The sequence below is a fragment of the Dama dama genome, chromosome 26, assembly GCF_033118175.1.
Source record: "Dama dama isolate Ldn47 chromosome 26, ASM3311817v1, whole genome shotgun sequence".
In the NCBI taxonomy this organism is placed as follows: Eukaryota; Metazoa; Chordata; class Mammalia; order Artiodactyla; family Cervidae; genus Dama; species Dama dama.
The window spans coordinates 44,265,870-44,280,358 of NC_083706.1; positions in this window are offsets into that span (position 1 = coordinate 44,265,870).

Consider the following 14,489-nt stretch of genomic DNA (forward strand, 5'->3'; position numbering starts at 1 on the left):
CTTGTCTCCTTGACTGACGCCTTAAACATGAAAATGTTTGTACACCATCCCTTCCCCACCGCTGAAACATCACAATGCTTCTGTTTCCTACTTTCTTTGCTTATACTGTACTCGCTGCCTGGAATCTCCTTCTCCTCCTGTTCACCAAAGCTTCCAGGGGCCCCTCTCTGCAGGCTAACCATTATCCATCCTGTAGCCCAGAAATCACCATTTCCAGAAAGTCTTGTGAAGTTCTGAGTTCCATAACTCTCAGGCAGTCACTAAAGTTCACCTTCAATGAGCACACACTACATGTCAAACACACTGGTTTACTTGGTATCTATAATTTGATTTAATCCTTACTAGTCTAAACACCCTAAATACTATAAAATAGATGCTATTACCTTTTGTTAGAAAACTGAGCAAACTGATATACTTTTGGGTGGATTTACTCTACATTTTTAGATGAGTTTAAAAAAAAAGCTTAGATAAATTCTCTAGGGTTCAAGAGTAGCTGAGCCACAACACTAGATGTAAGGGCTATAATCCCCACTGTCTCTGAACTTGAACATGACACTTCGCTACCTATGTATTTTTTAAAGCAGTATCAGTTTGGCAGAATATTCAGTTGACACAGCTTTCTTTTTTCAGTTGCAGTCTTAGAACTTTCTGTGTCAAATCCCTTTTCACCATTCCTTGATGGTATCTTGGGCAGGTTCTATAATTATCTGGTCACTTTCCATTATTAAACTGACCTCCGCCCAGTTTAAGTTTTCCATTTATCTCTTTCAAAATCTTTTTTTTCCCCATTACAGGACAGGCTCTTGGCACAAAGGACCTGGAATGAAGATTGGGCACGGTCTGCTCAGTCACTTTCTCCCCACTTCCTCTAAGACCCAACCTCACTGGGTTGGAGGGAGTCAGGGAGGAGAAGAGTAGAGAAAAGGCTCACATCTCTTGACTGCTGGTCTTGGCTGCTGGCCTCTCCTTGTTGACTGTATGTGCTTTGGAGACAGACACTGATGGGCTGGCATTTGCCTTTGTATGGCACATGTCCAGTCCCTGGTTGTCTGTGAGCACACATGTGGGTTCTTAGGAGGTCCATGCAGGGACACCCACATAGAGTTCCCTTACATTTGCTCCAACACTTCCACAAGTCCTCTAACACCAAATCCTGCTACTCATGGTCTCCCCACAGGCTCATGTGGATGGAATGTTCTCACTGAGTGGGCAGTCCTCTTAGCTGGGATGCCAGTAAGTTGGCTCAAACACAGGTAAGTTTCCCAATGTCTACATGATCATGAGAAATTCCCACAACCTTGTTACCCTCAAGGGCAGAACGTGCAGAAAGGTATCCTGGCAATAACTCAGACTCTCATCCATCTAGTCATGGGATTGATGAGCAAATCTACCACCTTGGCAGGTGTCTGCTCAGGGTGTGAAGTGATGCCCCGCCTGTAGCATCACCCCTCGTCAATGGCTTTGCCTTTAAAAACATTCTTACATATAAAGTATGTCATTCATAATAAGGTGTCTGCACAAATTAGTGGACAATAGTAAAAATAATGACTGCCTTGGCATTTACCATTTTGAGAATTAAAACATGGCCTAGTACCTCAGTTGTCCCTGAGTACCCACTCTGATTGTGGGGTTTTGTTAATTCATTCTTACAGATTAAAAAAAAAAATCTTAGCACAGGCATATTGTATTCATTTTGTTTTGCTGACATAGTAAATTAGCACAAACTCACTTGTGGCTTAAAAAATGTCATCTGTAGGTCTGGAGTCTGACATGGGTCTCGCTGGCTATAAAATCAAAGTGTTGAAAAGGCTGCTTTTCTTTCCAGAGGCTCAAGGGGAGCGCCCATTTCGTGCCTTTTCCAGTTTCTAGAGGCCGCTCACATTCCTTGGCTCGTGATCATCTTCCATCTTTAGAGTCAGTGATGTTGCATCTCTCTTTTTTCCTTAGTCACACTCAGCCTCTCCCCAAGTGACTTAGTCACTTTGTCTCCTTCTGACCGCAGTGAGAAGAGACTCTGTCTTTAAGGATCCATGTAATTATTGACTGGGTCAAAAATTTCATTTGGGTTTTTCTGTAAAATGTCGTAGGAAAATCTGAATGAACCTTTCTGGCCAACCCAATAGCTGAATCTACCTGGATGATCCACCCATCTCAAGGTCCTTAACCACATCCTCAAATCTCTTTTCCCAAGTAAGATACATATTACCAGGGATTGAGGATTAAAATGTGGACATCTTTGGAGGGAGCATTATTCTATGTACCACATAAATATATTGCTGAAAAACATTTTGTATAGTTTTGCCTGTTTTCACAATTTATATAAATAGAATTAAACATTAGGTATTCTTTTATGAGGCTTCTCTGGTAGCTCAGCTGGTAAAGAATCTGCCTGCAATGCAGGAGGCCACGGTTCAGTTGGGAAGGTCCCCTGGAGAAGGGATAGGCTACCCACTCCAGTATTCTGGGGCTTCCCTGGTGGCTCAGATGGTAAAGAATCTGCCTGCAGTGCTGGAGACCTAGGTTTGATCTCTGGGTTGCAAAGATCCCCTGGAGGAGGGCATGGCAACCCACTCCAGTATTTTTGCCTAGGGAATCCCCTTGGACAGAGGAGCCTGGTGGGCTATAGTCCATGGAATCAAAAGAATCAGACATGAGTGAGCAGTTAAGCAGAGCACATTTTTTTATGACTTGCTTTTTCACTTAATATTAGATTTTGAGTTTATCCACATTGAGTCAAGAGATATAGAACATTTATTTTTGTTACTGTGTAGTATTCCATTGTAAGAATATACTATGCCATGATATGACTATAATATACCATGTATGTATCAGTTCTACTGCTAATAGGTGTTTTAGTACAGTTGTCCCGCAGTGTCCGTGGGGGATTGATTCCAGAATCCCCGCAGATACCATAATCCATAGGTGGGCAAGTTCCTAATGTACAAGCGTATCCCGTTTCTCATTTTGTAGTGCTTTGTTTTATTGCACTTCTCAGATACTGCATTGTTTTTGTTTTTTTTTTTACAAATTGAAGATTTGTGGCAACCTTGCGTTAACCAGATCTGGATCAGCATTTTCTCGATGTCATTTTCCCAAATAGCATTTGCTCACTTCCTGTCTCTGTGTCACGCTTTGGCTTGGTAATTCTTGCAATATTTCAAACACTTTTGTTTTTTACTATGCTTGGTATGGTGATCTGCAATCAGTAATTTTTGATGTTATTATCATAATTGTTTGGGGCCACCACGAACTGTGTGCATACAAACTGGGAAACTTAAGTTTCATGGGTGTTATACCTGACCCATTCACCAGCCATCTCCCATCTCCCTCTCTGAAGCACCCCCTATTGCCTGAGACAAGTCAGTACTAACATTAGGCCAATTAATAATCCTATTGTGGCCCCTAAGTGTTTAAGTGAAAGTCACACGTCTCTCACTTTAAATCAAAAGCTAGAAATTATAATTATGTTTAGAGAGGCAGGCATTTTGAAAGGTGAAATAGGCTGAGAGCTCATCCTCTTGAGCCAAACAGCCAAGTTGTGAATGCAAAGGAAAAGTTCTTGGAGGAAATTAAAAGTGCTACCCCAGTGAACACACAGGTGATAAGAAAGTGAAACAGCCTCATTGCTGATTCGGAGAAGGTTTTAGTGGTGTGGATAGAAGATTAAACCAGCCACCGCGTTCCCTTAAGCCAAAGCCGATCCAGAGCAAGTCCCTCTCTTCAATTATCTGAAGGCTGAAAGAGGTGAAGCAAAGTATGAAGCTGCCAGAGGTGATTCCTGAGATTTAAGGAGAGAAGCCATCTCCATCATGTAAAAGTGCAGAGCGAAGCAGCAAGTGCTGACGTAGAAGCTGCAGCAAGTTATACAAAAGATGCAGTTAAGATCAGTAATGAAGGTGCCTGTACTGAACAACAGATTTTTAATGTGGCTAAAATAGCCTTCTGTTGGAAGATGTCATCTAGGACTTCCGTAAACAAGAAGTCAATGCACAACTTCAAAGGACAAGCTGACTCTCTTCTTAGGGGCTAGTGTAGCTGGTGACTTTAAGTTGAAGCCAATGCCCATTCGCCATTCCCCAAAACCCAGGGCCCTTAAAAATTATGCTGAATCTGCTCTGTGCCAAGTCATGTCTGACTCATTGCAACCCTATGGACTGTAGCCTGCCAGGCTCCTCTGTCCATGGGATTTCCCAGGCAAGAATACTGGAGTGGGTTGCAATTTCCTCCTCCAGGGGATTTTCCTAACCCAGGGATCAAACCTGCGTCTCCTGCATGGGAAGCCCAAATCTGCCCTACTTGTGCTCTAGGAATGGAACAACAAAACCTGGATGACAACAATCTCTTTACAACATGGCTTACTGAATATTTTAAGCCCACTGATGAGACCTACTGCTCAGAAAAATAGATCACATTCAAAATATTACTGCTCATTGACAAAGAACCTGGTCACCCAAGAGTTTTGATTTAGATATACAGTGAGGTCAATGTTGCTTTTATCCCTGTTAACGCAACAGCCATTTTGAAGCCCATGGATCAGAGAGTAATGTTGACTTTCAAGTCTTATTATATAAGAAACACATTTTGTAAGGATACAGCTACCATAGGGTTCCTCTGGTAGATTTGTTGTTGTTCAGTTGTTAAGTCATGTCCAACTCTTTGTGACCCCATGGACCGAAGCATGCCAGGCTTCCCTGTCCTTCACCATCTCCCAGAGTTTGCTCAAACGTGTGCCCATTGAGTCAGTGATGCCATCCAATCATTTCATCCTCTGTCATCCCCTTCTCCCCCTGCCTTCAATCTTGCCCAATAGATGTAGACAAAGTAAATTGAAAACTTCTGGAAAGAATTCACCATTCTAGATGCAATTAAGAACATTTTTGATTCATAGAAAGAACTCAAAATACCGTTAACAGTGGTTGGAAGAAGATGAGTCCAACTCTCCTGGATGACTTTGGAGGATTCAAGACTTTGGTGGAGGAAATTACTGTGGATGTGGTGGAAACAGCAAAGAACTAGAATTAAAAATGGAGCCTGAAGATATGACTGAATTGCTGCAGTATTATGATAAAACTGTAATGGATGAGGAGTTTCTTCTTATGGATAAGCAAAGAAAGTGGTTTCTTGAGATGAAAGCTACTCCTGCTGAAGGTGTTATGAAGACTGTTGAAATGGCAACAAAGACTTTAGAAGATGATATAAAACTTAGTTGATAAAATAGTGGCAGGGGTAAGAGGATTGACTTCAATTTTGAAAGAGGTTTTGAAAGAATTAAAAAGCTATCAGACAGTGTTGAGTGCTACAGAAAAATTGTTCATGATAGAAAGAATCAATTGATGTGGCAAGCTTCATTGTTGCCTTATTTTAAGAAATTGTTACAGCCACCCCAACCCTCAACAATCACCACCCTGATCAGTCAACAGCCATAAACAATGAGCTAAGACCCTTTACCAGCAAAAAAGATTGCAGCTTGCTAAAGGCTCAAATGATGGTTAAAGTTTTTTAGCAATAAAGTATTTTTAAAGTATGTATAGTAATTTTTAGATGTATGTGCACTGGGAAGCCAAAAAATTCATGTGACTTGGTTTGTTTCTATACTGACTTTATCATGGTAATCTAGAACCAATACACAATATCTCTGAGATATGCCTGTAAAATCATGTAATGGTTGGCCCTTTATATCATTGGGTTTTGCATCCACAGATTCAATCAACTGTGGATCTACAACTGTGGATGCAGAGGGCCAACCATATTTTTAAGTTTTCAGCTATCATATACATTACTTGGGCTTGCCTGGTGGCTCAGAGGTTAAGGCATTTGCCTGCAATGTGGGAGACCCGGGTTTGATCCCTGGGTTGGGAAGATCCCCTGGAGAAAGAAATGGCAACCCACTCCAGCATTCTTCCCTGGAGAATCCCATGGATGGAAGAGCCTGGTGGGCTACAGTCCATGGGGTCACAAAGAGTCGGACATAATATCTGAGCTGAATCATTCATTGCTGATATGAATATTCTTATAAATATATCCTGATTTATGTGAACACATATGTCTTTAGGGTTTTATGTGTGAAATTGAAGAAATTTCAAATATGTCTGTTTCATATTTGCTCCTGAGAAGTCAATCATCAGTCTATTAGTCATTTTTCTTTTATATTATCCAACTTTTTTTCTGGATTCTTTTAAAAATGTCTCTTGTCATTATTTTTCTGCAATTTTACTACAATCTTGCTGTGATTTTTTTTTAATTTACATGTTTGAAATTTATCAGATTTTTGGAGCTAAGAAAGGCTGAAAACAAATGTGTTAATTTTCTCCTTCAAAATGTTATGAAAAAGAACAACATAATCTAAAGAAAAGCAGAGGAAAAAATTACTAAAGAAGTAAGCAGAAATAAGTGAGAACAAATAAAAAGTAAAACAAATGAAAAAACTGATAAAAATCATTAAAAAATCAGAAGTAAAATTAATGAATAAAAATAATGTGCAAATACTAAAAATAAGAAATGACAGGGAGAAAATAAACATCAAAACAAAATGAAGTTTTAAAAATCACACAAGATGTCTTTGTACAAATTTATGCAAATAAATTTCAAAGTCTAGCCAATCAAAAAATATTACAGTTTTTGGCAAAATTATAGATGAGGCACGTTGAATTTATTAAACTGTGCATTTAATCATTTTTAATATTTGTGATAAATGAAACAATAGCATATATATGTGTGCTTTGACAGTGTAAAAACACCTGAATTGACAAAAAATGCAGGGCTGAAAGGGGAGAGAAGTTGGAAAAGGAGTGAACACACATACTTCTTCCTAAATAATAACAGAGAATGAAAGAACATCATTTAAAATGACAAATCAAGTAGCAAAGATCTGACCATATTTAAGTGTAGTGCTGAGCAGTAAAAAAAGACAATGAGTAGATTTAGATGGTGAAGGAAAGGAGGGAAAGACTAGAAGAGAATTTTATTATTTCTGATTATATAAATGTCCACACACATCAATATACTCAATAAAAAACAAAATTGTATAGCACGTTTGAGACTCAAAAGGGCTTTCATATTAATACACGTCTTGGAATTATCACTCTTATCACAAGAAAAGATTTCAGGTTAGATCATAGTAAACCCCAAATCTGAGATATATGCTAACGACATGACTAAAACAGAGATATTAAAAAAATAAGGAATATATAACAGTAAACTTATTAAAATGAAAGGGGGGTGTCTCAAACTTGTCATTGGACAAAATAGAATTCAAACTACAATGCCCTGACTGAAACAAAGAAGGGCTCTATATAAAGCTAAAGAACAAATTCAAAATAAGTTCAAATAGCACAGTATTATTTTTAATGCTACAGAAATTATAGAAAATGCAAGAAAAATATTTTGGAAAAGACATTAACAATAGTAAATTGTAACTAAACTTAGACCAAGATAGCAATCAAAAAGTAAGCCATAATAGAGATTTATTTTTATTATGAATATTTGAACTCTTAAATTTTATATTCAAGATTGCTGAAGTGATGTCCCAAACATTAGAGCAATTTTTATTATATTTCTTCTATTGTAGCAATTATAGTTTAAATTTCTATTTCTCCTTTGGAAAAAAAGAATTTGTAGGTGAAAAAGCCTTTTTGTAAACTAATATTGTTATCGATAGCATCACTGACCAAATGGACATGACTTTGAGCAAATTCTGGGAGACAGTGAAGGACAAGGAAGCCTGGTATGCTGCAGTCCATAGAGTCACAAAGTCTGATATAATTAACAACTGAACATCTGTCATCAATTGTGTCTTACTGCCTTATGATAAAAGAATTTTTCTATATTATTCCTCATTTTCAATATATTTTTAATTTTTTTTTCAGTTCTTAAAAGTAATGTCTGATTTATATTATCAGAGCTACTGTGTTGATTATGTCATTATAAAATGTCTTTCTTTGTCTCTCGTAACAGCTTTTTCAAGTCTATTTTTTTCATGTTACAGCCACACAGGTGGGTTTTTTTTGTCGTTCTTTGCATGGTATATATTTTTTCCATTCTTTTACTTTCAAACTATTTATGTTTATAAATCTGAAGTTTGTTTCTTATAGATGGCATACAGTTGGATTGCTTTTGAAAATTTATTTTGCCATCCTCTGCTGTTTAATTGAAGAGTTTAATGCATTTACATTTAAAGTAATTACAGATATGGTAGTGTTTACATCTTCCTTTTTGCTATTTCTTTTCTGAATGTCTTATATCTTCGTCGTTCCTTACTTCCTCCATTACTATCTTCATTTAGTGTTAAATAGATACTTACTAATTAAAATTTCCATTTGTTTTAAGTTTCTTTTACTATTTACTTTTGAGTTATTAGTGATTGTCCTGCAGAATACCATTAATATCTTAATTTACAGCAATCTAGTTCAGATTAATATCAATTTCAATAATATTTCTAAAGTATGTTGTTGTTGTTGAGTTGCTAAGCTGTGTTTGATTCTTTGTGACCCCATGGTCTGCAGCTTCCCAGGCTCCTCTGTACTCCACTGACTCCTGGAGTTTGTTCAACTCTTGTCCATTGAGTCAGTGATGTTATCTAACTATCTCATCCTCTGCCACTCCCTTCTTTTTTTAGCCTTCAATCTTTTCCAACATCAGGGTCTTTTTGAATGAATTGGCTCTTGACATCAGGTGGCCAAATATTGGAGCTTCAGCTTCAGCATCAGTCCTTCCAGTGAATATTCATGGTTGATTTTCTTTCAGATTGACTGTTTGGATCTCCTTGCTATTCAAAGAACTCTCAAGAGTCTTCTCCAGCACCACAATTCAAAAGCATCAATTCTTTGGCACTCAGCCTTCTTTATGATCCAACTCTCACATCTGCACATGACTACTGGAAAAATCATAGCTTTGACTATACAGACCTTTGTTGGCAAATTGATGTCTCTGCTTTTTAATATGCTGTCTAGGTTGGTCATAGATTTTCTTCCAAGAAGCAAGTGTCTTAATTTCATAGCTGCAGTCACTATCCACAGTGATTTTGGAGCACAAGAAAATAAAATTTGTCACTATTTCCACAGTTTCCCCATCTATTTGCCATGAAATGATGGGATTGAATGCCATGATTCTTTTCAAATACTGAATTTTAAGCTAGCTTTTTCACTCTCCTCTTTCACCCTCTTCAAGAGGCTCTTTAGGTCCTCTTCACTTTCTGCCATTAGAACGGTATCATCTGCATATCTCAGGTTGTCAGTGTTTCTTCTGGCAGTCCTGATTCCAGCTTGTGCTTCATCCAGCCTGGCATTTCACATGATGTACTCATATAAGTTAAATAAGCAGGGAGACAATATATAGCCTTGATCTACTCCTTTCCCAGTTTTGAACTAGTCCATTGTTCCTTGTCTGGTTCTAACTGTTGCTTCTTGACCTGCATACAGATTTCTCAGGGGACAAGTAAGGTGGTCTGATATTCCCATCTCTTAAGAATTTTCCGCAGTTTCTTGTGATCCACGTAGTCAAAGGCTTTCATGTAGTCAATGAAACAGAAGTTAATGTTTTTCTGGAATTCTCTTGCTTTTTCTCTGACTCAACAGATGTTGGCAATTTGATCTCTGGTTTCTCTGCCTTTTCTAAATTCAGCTTGTACATCTGGAATTTCTCAGTTCCTGTTCTGCTGAAGCCTAGCCTGAAGGATTTTGAGCGTTACCTTGCTAGCATGTGAAATGAGCACAGTTGTATTGTAGTTTGAGCATTCTTTGACATTGCCTTTCTTTGGGATTGGAATGAAAACTGACCTTTTCCAGTCCTGTGGCCACTGCTGAGTTTTCCAGATTTGCTGGCATATTGAGTGCAGCATTATAACAGCATCTTTTAAATTTTTTTTTTTTTTAGGATTTGAAATAGCTCAACTGGAATTTCATCATCCACTAGCTTTGTTAATGGTAATGCTTCCCAAGGCCCACTTGACTTCACACTCCAGAATGTCTGACTGTAGATGAGCGGCTACATCATTGTGGCTATCTGGGTCATTAAGTCCATTTTTGTGTAGTTCTGTGTATCCTTGTCACCTCTTCTTAATCTCTTTTGCTTCTGTTAGGTCCTTACCATTTCTGTCCTTTATTGTTGAGACAGGTAACCAATTTTAATAGCATTGGAATTATCTCCTATTAGCCCAACCTCTAGCTTTCACTGAGTGGTTAATCTCCCTGATCTTGCAGTCCTTTGGCCACGTTTCACCTTTTGCTTGCAATACTTAGGTTCGAGGCATTGTGAGAATGTCCCAAGTTGCATGTGATCTTTCTGCATTTGAGTCCTAACTTCTCTTTTCTCCAGGGAATTAATAGTTATGGTCAGGAAACATTATCGGCCTAAGAACAGTTACAAAAAAATAAAAACAGTGAAATAATCTTCTACTTTAAAATCTAGAAAAATAACAGTAAAATAAATCAAAAGTTACAAGGAAAGAAATAATAAAGCTTAGAGAGAAAATCTAGAGAAGGGAAAACAATAAAGACCCACAAAAGCAAGAACAAGAATTTTGAATTCATCAATAATATTGATAAACTTCTTCTTTCATGTCTTAGCAATGAAAAATCAGAGAAAATACAGTTATAAAAATTAAGATGGAAAGCCCAGATAATTTTTCAGATGCACAGCAATTAAAAGGATAATGAAGGAATGTAACACGATTTTTTTCCTAATAAATTTGATAGCTCAGATGAAATGGACAATATCCTTGAAAGACACAAAATATCTAATCAAACATAAGAAGAAATTTAAAATCAGGACCTTCTTATAATTTCTGAAACAATTTAATATGTAATTAGAATATTTGCCCACAATAAAAATCTTTGCCCAAATGGCTTCACTGATGAATTTTACAAAATCTTAAGAAACAAATAATTCCAAATGTTTATCAGTGCTTTCAGAAAACAAAGGAAGATTTTCCTCTATTTCAAACTCATTTAAACCTACTGATTTTCCAACTAAAGTTAACCTACTTTGATAAAAAACCACAATTTTATTTTAGAAAAAATACAATTGCATGCCAATAACACTCATTAAATGTAAAGAAAATATTGTCAGTAACATTATTAATATATCATATTACCAACAAATAAAAGGGATACATAAATCCAGAAGTTTATTTTAGGAAGGTAAAGTTGCATTAACATTAGAAAAATCAATATAATTTACCATATTAACAGAATAAAGAAGAACAAACAAATAATCATCTAAATAAATTGAGATAAAGTGTTTGAAAAAAAATGCAACACCTGTTCATGATAAAAACTCTTCGCCAACAAGACAAATTAAAGAACTTCCTCAGTTTTACAGGAGATTCTGTGACAGTACAAATATTATGCTTAATGGCAAAATTGTAAATGCCTTCCTCCTAAGATTAGGCTTCTCCTTTTCCTCTCTTCTTCAATCTTGTTTTCTTCCTCTTCTTCTTTCTTCTTCTACTCCATTTCATTTTCTTCTTTTCCAGAACCACAAGTGGCATCCATCACTTCTGTCCACATCCATGTGTTACATGGACCCAATCTAAATGCACACAAGCTGAGAAATTCACCTGCTGCACACTTGAGCTTTTTTTTTTTTTTCAGTGAAATTCTGTTTGAACACTTACTACTTTTCCACTTTTTATGTGTAAAAATTCTTTATATACTCAATGGACAAATGAGTTTGAGCAACCTCCAGGAGATGGTGAAGGACAGGGAAGTCTGGCATCCTTCAGTCCATGGGATCACAAAGAGTTGGACACGCCTGAGGGACTGAACAACGACAAATACTTTATTGCATATTGTATATATTTCAAACTTTGCCCAGTCGATTGTTTGTTTTTTTAATCTTGTTTAGAGTTACTTTTGTCATATGGATATGCTAATTTTTGTGCCGGATTTTTCTTTGTAATTTGCGCTTCCTACGTCTTAAGAAATTTCTTATTGTCTTGATATCATGAAGATATTCTGCTATATTTTCTTCACAGAGTTCTAAATTATCTAGTTTGTTTTTACACTTGCTTATTTAAATCCATTAGGTATGGTATATTGTTTTATTTTTCCCTGTGACCTAATGTGTGATGCCACGTCTGCCATATGTCAAGTTTCCATATTGTGAGCAGCTTTAGTTTCCATTGTTTTTGAAGTTACTTCCATTGATATATTTGTCTATATCTATGGAATAAAATGTTTAGTTACCATAGTTTCAAAAGAAGTCTGATTCCTCATTTTGCTGTTTATTTTTTAAACTTGTTGGCTATTTTCCTACATTTACTTTCTCAAGTACATTTAAAAAATCTATTTGTCAGTTCTTAGCAAAAATTCTATTAGCATGTTGATTTCAATTACATTGATCTCTAGATAAATTTATAGAGAAGTTAAATACACATCGTATTGCATCCTCTCTTTTAGTATATTTTTCTTTCTATTTGTATTTTTGTGTCTTTAATGATATTTACCCATTTTCTCCATGTAGGTGTTATTTATTATTTGTTTGGTTGATCCTAGGCTATTATTCATAGACTTCCCAGGTGATGCTAGTGATAAAGAGCCCGCCTGCTAATGAAGAGATACAGGAGACGTGGGTTTGATCCCTGGGTTGGGAAGCTCCCCTGGAGGAGGGCATGGCAACCCACTCCAGTATTCTTGCCTGGAGAATCCCAGGAGCCTGGGGGCTATAGTCCATAGCGCCACAAAGAGTCAAAGAAGACGGAAGTGACTTAGCAGGCACACACCCACGTGAGCTATTTATACATTTATATCTGGGACTCAACTTTTAAATTCTGTATTTTCTTTCTGGATTTCAATATTTGTAGGCCCATTATTTTATTGTGTATGTTATTCATATATCCTATTGTTTCCTGGACTTTTAAAAATATTAAGATTTTATCCCCAAAATTATTTTCTGGTAAAGGATATGCTTGTTAGTAATCCCTTTTATTTAGATACTTTATATAAACAGCTTAGAAAAGTGCCTGATATAGAAGTGGCTTAATAAATGTTAGATAGTATTATAATTGTTTTCATTACTACTGTTTTTTTGGAACATGAACTTTTCACCTGCAAATAATGACATATTTTTCTGTGACATTTTGTAGTTACATCCCATTTCTTTTTCCTGTTATATTGTGTTAGTTTGGAGTATCCTAAGTGAGAGTAGGAATTCACCTCTATTTCAATCTGAGATGATTTTTGCTTTGGTGGTTGGCAGATTGTTTTATCAGGTTAAGGAGGTCAACTTCTATTTCTTGTTGGCTAAGAGCTTTGAAACAATCATGAGTACCAGTTGATTTTTGCAGACATTTCTGCATCTATTGAAATGATGTTTTTTTTTTTTTTTTTCTCCTTTGGTATGGTAATATACAAATTCCACTGCCAATCACTGCAATAGAGGAAGATAAGCTTTAGGGAGACTGCAGTGGGTGTTGAGTGAACGTCATTCTCTGCGTGGTACACCTCTTTGGTTTTCAATATTCAACTTCTACCCATCTTCTAATATTTAAAATTGCAAATAACCTCACAGTAAGTCCCAAGTGCTACTGTCTAGCATCATATATTCATTCCTGTACTAACAAAAACAAATCTTCTCTCTGAAAGCAATGGCACAAAGTCTCATCATTTCCTGCATTAATTTCTGCTTTATGTTCATTCTTCTTTTAGCTCGTAACTTAGCAGCATCTTTGTATCTTGTGATCTCTGCACTGAGGAATCATTACTCACACATCCTGTATAGTATCATAGGTAAAAGTGAGAGTGGAAAAGGAAAAGACCATATGCAAATATGAACATACCAGAACAAAGGAAAAATATGGGTCATCACTACGGGCTTCATTTACAAAGCAGTGCACAAGGTCATATTTGATACATAATATTGATTTCCCAGGTCACCCTAGTGGCAAAGAACCCACCTGCCAATGTAGGAGACATCAGAAACTTGAATTTGATCCCTGGATCCAGAAGATGCCATGGAGGAGGAATTGGCAATCCACTCCAGTATTCTTGCCTGGAGAATCCCATGGACAGAGGAGCTTGGCGGGCTGCAGTCCACAGCGTAGTTAAGAGTTGGACATGACTGAAGCGACTTAGAACACATTTATTTTCTGAACTACTCCATTTTTTTCCTTCGCTTCTAGCCATTATCTTTACTGGGCAGTTTCTGTAGCTGACAGGTGATTTAATTTGTTTTCCTTAGAGACCTGAACTCCTGACGATCCCCTCTGTTATTAGTGTGCTGGATGATTTCTGTCTCTTGTATAACTGCACGTGGGTGCATTGTGGGTGGTGGCGGGCCCAACAGAATTCCCTGAGTAATAAAACATATCCCTCTTTATGGTATCTTTAAAAACCCAAAATACATTTGGGTACACTCCTCTTCAGGTTATCTATGTCCATTTATCCAGTGAAGATTAAAGTATTTATATTGATTGATGCTTAGAAACACCTTTATTTTGATTTTCTTTATTTGTGGTAAATGAGAAACTCCAAGTGATGTACAATAATTGACCA